This window comes from Hesperophylax consimilis, chromosome 25 (assembly GCF_061612785.1).
Source record: "Hesperophylax consimilis isolate HC1 chromosome 25, BYU_Hcon_1.0, whole genome shotgun sequence".
NCBI lineage: Eukaryota > Metazoa > Arthropoda > Insecta > Trichoptera > Limnephilidae > Hesperophylax > Hesperophylax consimilis.
Window position 1 is genome coordinate 25,796,986 of NC_142860.1, and position 11,295 is coordinate 25,808,280.

The following is an 11,295-nucleotide window of genomic DNA, read 5'->3' on the forward strand; positions in this document are numbered from 1 at the left end:
TATCAACAATTTATATCAAACAGATTGCATCCACCGGTAATTTTAGTTAGAAAAAACGCAAGGTGAACTGTTTTATGTTTTCATAAAAAAAAATTTTTTTCTAAAATGTATGTTTATTTCTAAAAATAAAATTTGGTTGCTTATTTCATAACCTTTCAAAAAACAGTTTTTAGTTTTCGGATTCGTTCAGAAATATTCCATTTATTTATTTTATTGCATTGCGGAAATAATCTCCATCTGACAGCATACACCAGAGAGCCGAGGAATTAAAATGTGATCGTTTATTTCTCAGTTTTCATCTTATCGGGAAGGTGACTGTATATGTGCACACCCTCATGGCCTAAGCTACTTTTACCACTTTCAGTCTTTACTGTATTCGTGTATAATTTATTATGTATGTTGTCTTGTATAGTGTTTATGTAGTAGGTAAGTTCAGTGGGTAGTATTAAATTCAAATAGAAATAGGAATAAATAGGATAATAATGATGGGCAATTAAAACAGCTCTGCAGCGTTGTAGGTTAATTAACAGATCGCTGTTGCCTACTAGTAACTGCGGTGCGTGTGTCTAGTCGTTAAGCCGTTAAACGGGCCGTTATTGAGAGTATAACGGCTGAGGGAGGGGCTAAACGAATCGTTACAAACATCGAATATATTCATATGTGTGGTTCGCACTATTGGTGGAACCTTTTCACTGTTTTTTTATTGTTTTGTTTAATAGGTATACGTTTTATTGTGTAAAGATCTTGTTAAAAATGTACGAACCATTAGCAAAATTCACCACCAGTTACTTTACAGGCTCCTACCTAGCACCTAGCGGTCAGAGGTAAAACTAGGGCTAACAGATAAAACAGATGTTTTGCTTTATCAATTGGCTTTCTTTGACAGTGTTTGTTTACAATTAGCTTGTCAATGTGTTTTACTTGGTTAGATTATAAAAAGCCTCGCCGACTGGATTCCTTCTTTTTCTCTCCTATAAAATAGTAACAAGCAGTCATTATGGTCAACAGACCATTAGTAAAAGTGTTTTGTCCGGGTCGGGAATAATTTAACTCTTTGTAACATTAAATAAAGTGAAATGCAGTTTTGTGCAGTAAAAACAAAAAAAAAACATGCGTCTGTTATTGAAGACTTCATCAAGCCCAAACAAATCTTAACACATTGTTTAAGACGCCATTGTATGTTTGACCTGAATACATTTCAATAATATCGCCTATTTTAGCCCTCTGACCCAAACGTATCGACTATATAATAAGGCAGAGTGTGCTGAAGTAGACATTTTTGTCGATAATTTATACGGATTCGGAAAAAATGTTTTGCTGCTGCTTATATGTTAAGAAAATGTGCTAATTATATTACGTATTACTTATGTTCTATTCGTGTCTCTTTGGTCTGTTGTCGCTCTTTGTATCTAATAATATCTTCAAATTTTTCGCAATCCGGTTAAAAACGGGATTGCACACAATTGGCAAATGAATTGATAGGCATCCTGTTAAACTTTTAGTAAAACACCAATGTTTTGTCATGATGTCGGAACTCATGTAAATAAAAATAAATTTTCGCATTTCGTCATAATGTTATTTCGTCATTGTAATTATTATTAAACAAACGCAGGTGCATGAACACGTGTTCCATAATTATTACGAATTTAATAAAATTTATTAGAAAGTGGTCTGCAGTCGTTTTTAACCGGATTACCAATAATTTTAATAGATTTTCAATAAATCAGAAAAATTCATTTTTCTCATTGTTTGTATTGTTCTCAAGTACCTAAGTGAGATTATTTGCAAAAAACCAGTAAAAATAAATAAATCTCCTTCCCACTCTCACTCCGTTCAGCCTCTCAACCTACCCCGATTAGGACTACCATAGTCCCACTGGAACTGAACAATAAAAAAATTTAAACTAAAATTATCCCAAATAAAAAAATTCTAAAAATACTGTAAAATTTTTTTGCTTGGAAAACTGTTAATTTTTATTCTCTACAACAAGGGAATTATTTTATGTCCATTCATAAAATGGAAAGTTTTTTACTAATAAATTTAATTAATCCAAATAGGTACCTACGTCACCTAGTTCGTACGCGGATCATACTTACAGTATCGCCCTGCTAGGAACCGTATTATATATGTGATGAATAGTCTGACAGATACTTTATTGTATAATTTAAGTAGGTTATTTCGTTTTCTAAGTTATCTTTAAAAAAAATAGAAACCCTTCAAATGTTATTTCATCAAACATGCTAACTTCAGTGTCTGTGCGTCCCCGTGAAATCTGGTTCAATGAACTTAAGTTTGCTTAAAATTTAAGTGTAATTAAAAAAAAAATTAACTGACTGGAAAGGATTCAGGCAAGTGAAAATTATTTTTGGTGTTTTTTACAATAGTGGAATTATAATATCCCGTGATTTTGAATGGGTCTGCGCTAGTTTTTCATACAGTTTGTGCTGTGCGTTAGTTAGTCAATAGGTAATATTTAATGAACTCAGATTTGCTTTGAATTTTAGTTTGATGAAGTAACCTACCTATAATATAATATTATAACAGAAATTTATATTGATTGTCTTTTTCAATATTGGAATTGTAATTTCCGTAAATAGCCCGTGATTTTTTACTCGTCTGTGATATTTATTATAAAGTCTGTGCTGTGCGTTAGTCACGAAGTCCTGAGTGAAATCTGGTCCGATTAACTGTGATTTGATTTATAAAGCGTATTTTTGAAAATGAAAGAAAATTTTTGTATTTAACCATCACGCCTTATAATGATTTGTTTTTGGGGTATTATGCCGTGTTGAGCTACCTCCTATTTAGCCAACGTTTCGGACAGCATTGCAGCAGTATCCATCATCAGAGCAGATGTGTAATCGATACAGGAAGATTACACATCTGCCCTGATGATGGACACTGCTGCAATGCTGTCCGAAACTTTGGCTAAATAAGGAGGTAGCGCAACACGGCATAATACCTCAAAAACAAATCACTTTAATTCTTTTGGACATGAAAATCTCAAATCAAACCATACGTTTCCTTGTATGAAGGGGTAGGCAGAGAAGACGACCCGCCAAACAGCTCGGTCTTGGCACACACTCCTTGCCTCATTCACATTCATACATCGTCTCATACATACTCTTCTATTATTTTGACTCTTGACATATGTAGCCCGACTCAATTATCTGATTCACTTGATCGTGCCATGTCACATTTGCGACATATAATACAAGTAGTTTCTACCTACGAATTTCGTAATGTTTTTCAACAGAAAGTTGTGCAAATTGTTTTTTTCAAAATTGGAACTGATTTTTCAAGAATTCAAAATATCCCAAAATCGTTTCACAAGTCTTCGCGAGTGATAAATTTTGAAGTCAAATAAATACTCTTTTTAGAAAATACAATTTCATTTTACGAAATTATTTTTTTTTGGGTTCAATGATATTAATTAAACACTAAAAATACTTGTAGCGAACATCCCGTAAAAATCAAAGGCTGTACCGGAAGCTCATTAGTGGGAAATTATTGTTCACACATTTTTGGTTAATTACGTCAAATTGCCGCGAAAGGCCATCATTTTTCACAGCATTTGAATTTTAAATGTTATGGCGGCATTCTTTTGAATTTTTTTAATCGACATCACAAGATGTTTACTGTCTTGAGCAGTGGTTCCCAACATTTTTTGGGCCGAAGACATAAATATCCCCCAACACAATGACAATTCAACACACCTTTAAAAAGTGATATAAAGTAGTAAAAATTGATTAAAAAACTAACATGTAAACCTAACCTACGTAACCACAGACATAGGAATTAATAGACGAGAAGATAATGGCGAGAGGTAAAATCAACTGTTGAAGAACGAAGGGGGTTAAGCTGACTGTGATTCGTCAATAAATCAATCTGACAGTAAATAGGCATCTCGCATTATAATATCACCATTTAGTTCTTAAAATTAAAATCTGCTTTTGAATGAATAGACATTTTTACATGGGAGCGCAAATTACTCGCCACGTTATGAACTAATTTGCGAAGTCCAAATTCGGCAAAGTAAATTTCTTCTGTTTTCAGAGTCGTAGTTAGTTTCAGAGTATTTAGTTAAGACACTTTTACAAATGTTTCATAATTTACTTACCCCAGTAAACAACGATGAACACACTTGAGAATCGCTACATTGTGATGTGATAGTATATGTTTCTAAAACTGATCCATATAATACGGTGTGAATAAGCTTAAAATAAAGTAAAATAATGCTTACTTATGGAATGTAATACGACAATTGGGTTTATTCTCTTTTTCACATCTATTTTTACAAGTTTTCATATCACAAGTCAACATTTTGCCGTGTTATTTCGTAAAATGAACCGATGATGCCTCGACCATGGTTCGCACAAGAATGATGACGTCACGTTTTCAAATTTCACTTGAGGCCATACGCGAGCCCAGCCGGCTCCAATGGAACCGGTATGGGGAGTGGGGATAATACGCTTTTAATCACTTAGGGCAGGTATACTAATATTCATATGTCTATGTACGTAACCTATTTTACCTTGTTTTTGTTTCATAACTTTTCATCGCTGTATATCACCTTACCATTTTTATTTTCAACCTTCGCAGCGATATGTGTGTTTTTTATATGATTACCGCACCAAGTCCTAACTCCTGATCGTCTGGAGTCAGTGAGACGATGGCATCCCCAATTGGGGTATTGTGTAAGGTTGGAGGTAGTAGGGAGGGGAATGAGGTTGTGAAGAGGACTGACTATTTAATTTGGACATTCCATTGATTCGATAACCAACACATCTGTCATAGTTCACCTGAACATTTGGTCATTTAGCGGAAATGCTCTTATTTTTTTTTTTTTTTTTTTTAAGTTTCTTTATTCATTGAATGGTTTGTTACATGCATTGAGGACCACATGCCCGTGTTATGGTGGTCTATTTTCTATACATTAACATAAAAAATGTGAGAGAATATAAAAGAATATAAAGAAACATATTATTAAAGAATATTTAAGAACATAAATAATGCAAATGACTATATAGTTATATAAGGAAGTATGGAAGAATACAGTAGAACATAAAAAATAGTATGAAAGTATAGAACATAAATAACTTGAAAATAGTATGAAAGTAGAACATTAATAATGCAAATGACTATATAGTTATATAAGGAAGTATGGAAGAATACAGTAGAATATAAAAATAGTATGAAAGTATAGAACATAAATAACGTTTGTTATAATAGCATAATATTTTTAGTTGTTGTAAGTAAAGTGTTTACATTTTTAGATACATAATACAATAGTATATTGAGGAAATCTGTAATTGGTTTCTCAGTTAGGTAAATTACACATGTATTAATGAACCACATCGTAAACTGTTGATTTCCCTAAAGTAAAATAGATACATAAAAAGTATGCAGTTATAAAATATATAAAATCAAACATAGTACTATAGAGTAAGCAAATAAGAAAAGATTATTTTTATTATGGAAATCTATATGTGCGTGATTACATTGGTAGGTACATTATTTTGCAGCAATTTTGTACAAATAAATCAAAGTTAGAATTCATGTTTCAAGTTCATGGAGTATTGTCTAGATCCAGACTGCAGATGTGTCTGCCCTGCTGCTATGTAGCGGGCCGGATTTGGAGATGTTGAAGGAGATATTTTTACCCCTCCAGCAGGACTCTCTCGACCCATCGCCTTGCAACGCAGTGGGAGAGATGTGCTGAAACGCCTGTCTCTCCTGGACACATTGGCACCAGATTCCTAACCACCTCTCATATATTTTTCCCAGATCTTCTTATCCTTCCTTGCCTTAAAAAAAACCCTGACGCCGCGAGGGAAATTATTTGCTAATGTAAAAAAAAGATCTGGTCGTTTCGCTTTTGAATGATAGTCTTTACCAAGGCGATACTAAAAGTATCTACAACTCTGGATTATTGCGATTACTCCATTATTTATTTATCACTCCATTATCATTATCTATTCTACCCTAGAAAATTATTTTATTGTCCTTAAATCATGTGAATAAATTAAATTCATAAAACTATGAACAACGAGTTACTAGGAACGGAACCGCGACCTTTTTCATGCAAAATTTTTGACAAAATTTGAATTTGAGACCTAAATACTTAACCAAACTGAAAAATTATTTTTTTAATCAAAAGACATATAAAATGTCTAGTACAGTTATATGCTACTTTATTTATTTATGTTTTAAAATAGAAAATACAGGTCATTAAAAATATGATTTTTCATGATTTTAGTTTCGACAATTTTTTGTGAATTAATGGTCATTATTTAAAAAATAATATTGCTGAAACCACTATTCAAATACGAAATTAAAAATATCACAAAAGCGTTTTTCGGGTCAAAATTTTACATTTATGTACGACAAATTTGTGTTCCGATGAAAATCGATCTTTGGTAATTAAATTTTACGTCGTCAAAAACTTTTTTTAATAATTTATTATTTATATTTACATAGTAGATACGGCAAATTTATATTTCATTATATCTACATAGTAGAAACGGCAGATTTATATTTCATTATATTTACATAGCAAATATGGCAAATTTACATTTCATTATATTTACATAGTAGATACGGTAAATTTACATTTAATTATATTTACATAGTAGGATTATATTTTATTATATTATATATTTATGATTTATATTTTATTATATTTACATAGTAGATAAAGGCTAAATTATATTTCATTGTATGTAGGTACATACGGCAGATTTATATTTCATTATATTTACATAAATAAATAAATGCCAAAATTTCCTCTAAAATCATTTTTTTATGGTTTATATTTATGTTATTATAGCTAAAGTATTAGATATTTACTACACCTTTTGATTAAAAATATAATTATTTAGTTTGGTCAAATATTTTGTCAACAAAGTAAAATTTAAATTGTGTATGAAAAAGGTCGCACAGCCGTTCCTTTTAAAAACTAGAACACAATTACTAACACTATCAAATTAATATGTTTTATACGTTATCAAAAATTGCTTCATTGACTTTTTTTATTTAATTAGCTGAGTAACCAAAGCAACTAAACACAGTGTGGGCATTGAACAAATAAATTTATTCAGATAGCAAAATGTACGTAGGTAGGCGACTACAGTCTCTGACTCGTGGGTGCATCGAATGCAAATTATTTTATATTAGGTCTTTGATAAAGTAATTATACTTCATCACAATCATATGGGGATATAGCTCAGTGGTAGAGCATTCGACTGCAGATCGAGAGGTCCCCGGTTCAAACCCGGGTGTCCCCTGAACAATATATTTTTTTATTTATGTCTTAATAGTTGAGTGATTTAAAAAATGTTATAAAAATAGAAATACCTCAAATTTTGTTGTATTTTTTACTGGCTGATTTGATGAATCTAAAAAGTGAGACTATAATAGAAGCGAAGCTAGCAGTCCACAATGGAGTGCTGGTACCTACCCTGCAGAGCAGTTTTGCAACATTTTGATGAAATATTTTTTTATCATAGGTTTATATTAAATATCTAGTTATCTATTAAATATTATAAATTGTCACAAAAAGTAAACTCGTTGTAAAAAATTGTATTATCTATGAATAGGTACAAAGTTCAATCGTAAGTCAAAGATAAGAGAGAAGAATCTGAAATTAATAATTCCAAAATGATTTTTTTTTTCTACAGCTAAGTAAGTACCCATCTGTTTACGTATTGTCAATAACCAAATTGTTTCAAACAAATATCTACCATACATAATATAATATTTTATTTTTAAAAAATATATAGAAGTGCCTTCCATTTAAATTCGCACTCTGTTTCACTTACATTCGCCTGACATCGTAGATCTCATTCCGTAGACATCAAAATTAATAGACTTGCCCTAACACGAAATCTGGGTATCATTTAGACGAGCTGGAGACAAACCACGTGACAATATTTTGGCACCAGGAGAGTAAAAGAATGCTTTGAATAAACTTTTACATCAGTCGTACATTGACTACCTAAGAGCGCACATTAAAATAACCAGACTACTAAATTTCGCTAAAGTAAGGAAAATTTTTGCAGCGCCGTCCATTGTGGGCACTTTTCTGCGCAGGATCTGAATGTTCATTCTTAAAGGAATTGCCTGACATAACGATGTTAAAATTGAATTAGATGGGTAAATCATAACACATTTGTAAGAGTGAGTAAATATTAAAACAAAATATTGAATTTTAGAAAAAAGCCCGAACTTTTGTTTACCCGATTTGAAATATGTAGTTAAGTTTTTTACACAGGCAGCAATTTTCGCACCATTGTAAAAAGTATTAGTAATTCATAAGCAGATTTTATTTTCGACGACCGAATGGTGATATTACATTGCGAGTTGCCTGTATATTGTCAGATTATTTTATTGACAATCACAGAAGGGGAGACTCCCTGTTCCGCGAAACTTAGTTTTTTCAGTCTATAGCACCATTCCTCTCATATTGCTGTGCTGTGCAGTGCTAAAATATCTATTATGCCGTGTGGTATCATGAACAAGTCGTGGTGACGACTACGGCAGATTAAACCTTAATTTATTGTTATCACAGACCATTTAAGCGGTGTTTGGTAACCAGGTATGGATAGCCAGTTACTTCCCCACCTTCATCATTCTCATCTCCTTCCCCACAACGCTTGCTGCTGCCTCACAACATGCCTCAAAGGGTATGTTTTACACACTAAGCGATTATCTTTTAAAACGTGCAGAAGGCTTAAAGATTATTTTTCCGATTCTGATATACAAAATCTCTAAACAGTATAAAATAAAGTCGCTATCCACATCTGTCTGTTTGTGCGCTTAGTTCTTCCAAGCTACGCAACAAATTTTGATGTAGTTTTTACCATCATTTAAAAAATTTCTTTCAGAAGGTTTATATATTTAATCCATGCATATTATATTTACGCAAAGTAGAGAAAAGTGAATGTTTTGTAATTAACTCGTAAAAAAAATATTTTTGGACGCTTACATTGCTAACGTTAGCTTAAGTTTAAAATAATGTACCACGGAATTGTATATCTTAAAATTATCTACAGAAACGTTAACGGTGGTATATGTCTTTCTCTTAAGGATAACCCCGAGTTAATGTATAATTTTATTATTTTTATACAAAATAATTGATTTTAAAAACGATCACAAAATACTATTTCCTAAGCGATTTGAACTGGTAACAACGTCATTGTGGCGTAAAAACGTTGTCAACATAAACGGTAATACAGCTGTCACGAAGAGCACAGGAACTTGCCGGAAACCTACTAATATAGACCGGCCTGACGCCATATTCACGAACAAAATTAACATACCGTTTTGGCGATAAATAAAAACGGCATAATTTAAATAGCTTTCATCAACATATAGCAGACATTTCTTACCTTTTTACTTCAATAACACCAGGAAACTAGCTTATAAAAATTCTCCGATTCCGAGACTTCACAATCTTTCTAATCTGGGTGATATATTTCGTTTGAAAATTAATCTGTATAAATGTTGTATACTCTATCACTAGAGATGGCAAAATTTCGTTTTAACTTAAAACGCGAAAAAATATTTATGTTTCGAAAATAGGGCATTTATAAGTTTTCTTTGCGTTTCAAGGCATTTGAAAGTGTTTCCAGTGATTTCTATTTCGCGAATTAACGCGAAAAACGTGATTTTGGCCGTATTTCGGCTAAATTATTCTATTTAGCGAAATAGGCGCGAATTTCCCGAAAATACCGTGTATTAAAATAATATGTGAGAATTTCAAAAAATCGATATTTACATTACGATTTTTTATAATTTTGTTACTATTTTATGTAAAAATATTTAATATTTTTGTACTGTAGGCTAAAATTGCTTTTTGACATTACACAAATTGTGCGAAATATATTTAAAAACTCCTATAACTTTGAAGTGGTCGAAGAGTTTGCCTACCTGGGCTCCATCATAACGCAGGACAACGAAGACCCAGTAGAAGTAAGAAAGCGCATCACAGCCGCTAACAACACTTACTTCGCGTTGCTGCCAGTGTTCAAATCCCGAAACGTCCATAGGAAAACCAAAATAACCCTTTATAAAACAATTATTAGAACGGTCTTGGCCTATGGATGTGAGGCGGGAACACTGACAGCAAAGTTTGCGGAACGGCTGGACATCTTCGAAAGAAAGGTACTTCGAAGAATCTTAGGAGCGGTGCGAGAGGGAGAGGCATGGAGAATCCGCCACAATAAGGAGCTATATGACATCTACCAAGCTCCCAGACTCTCTACTCATTTACGGCTCCAAAGACTAAGATGGGCAGGACATGTGCACCGAATGCCAAGCACACGTGTACCAAAGAAGGTTCTAACAGGACACCCGGGAGGCAAACGAAAGGCGGGCAGACCTAGGCTGAGATGGGAGGACGATGTCAGGAAAGATGCCAGAGGACTACTCCATGTTGCAGATTGGAAGACGACGGCCGAGGACAGAGGGCGATGGAGGCTCATGTTAAAGGAGGCCAAGGCTCGAAATGGGCTGTAGCGCCATTGAAGAAGAAGAAGTGCGAAATAAATTACGCCTATTGATGTTAATCGCAATCTGCATTTGTTGTGTTTTTGTTCGACCCGTACTTAGAGTTTCCTTCCTTATTAATTTAATATTAAAATTAATTATTTATAATCTTTCAAATGGAAATTCTTGCAAATGAAGGTTAAACATATATTTTACCAAAAATACTTAAAATATGCGCTAAAAACATTCAGGAAATACACTTTTTTTTCTATTTTGCTACAAAACGCTAAATTATGCCTCAAAATGCTATAAAACGCTAAATTTCCAATTGTTAATGCTAAAAAATATGAAAATAAATGCTAAATTTTGCCATCTCTATCTATCACTTTTATTCTTTTTGACACAAATAGACCTATGTACTCATATAACTTCTCCGCTTCTACTATTTTGTTTTGTGGAATCTTTTAAATTAAATTATATGCGTGAGGATTCATTTTTGCCATTATTTTTACATTCTTCTTTATTGTATTAATTTTTAAGTGTTTACTCTGATACAAAATGCTTGTATTTTTTTTTAAAGAAAATCCCACTAGGGCGTGTAATAAATAAATAAAATATATTTCTCAAGTGCTCCCAATAGTCTGGAGCCAGTGAGACTACGGCATACCAATTGGAGTATGTTGTGAGACTGAAGGCAGTGGGGTGAAGAGGAAGGTGGGAAAGTAGGTAGGTACCTTGCTATTTAGATCTAGTCAGCAATGTTTAGATTCTGAATGGTGGTCTTTCACAAAGGCGATACTGAAAATA

At 32.7% G+C, this 11,295-nt stretch overlaps 1 non-coding gene across 1 annotated transcript; it reads left to right on the forward strand.

Moving 5' to 3' along the window:
• Positions 1-7,214: 7,214 nt before the first annotated feature.
• Positions 7,215-7,286, forward strand: TRNAC-GCA (transfer RNA cysteine (anticodon GCA)). Its single transcript has one exon. It is a non-coding gene; the product is annotated as a tRNA-Cys (tRNA).
• The last annotated feature ends 4,009 nt before the right edge of the window (positions 7,287-11,295 follow it).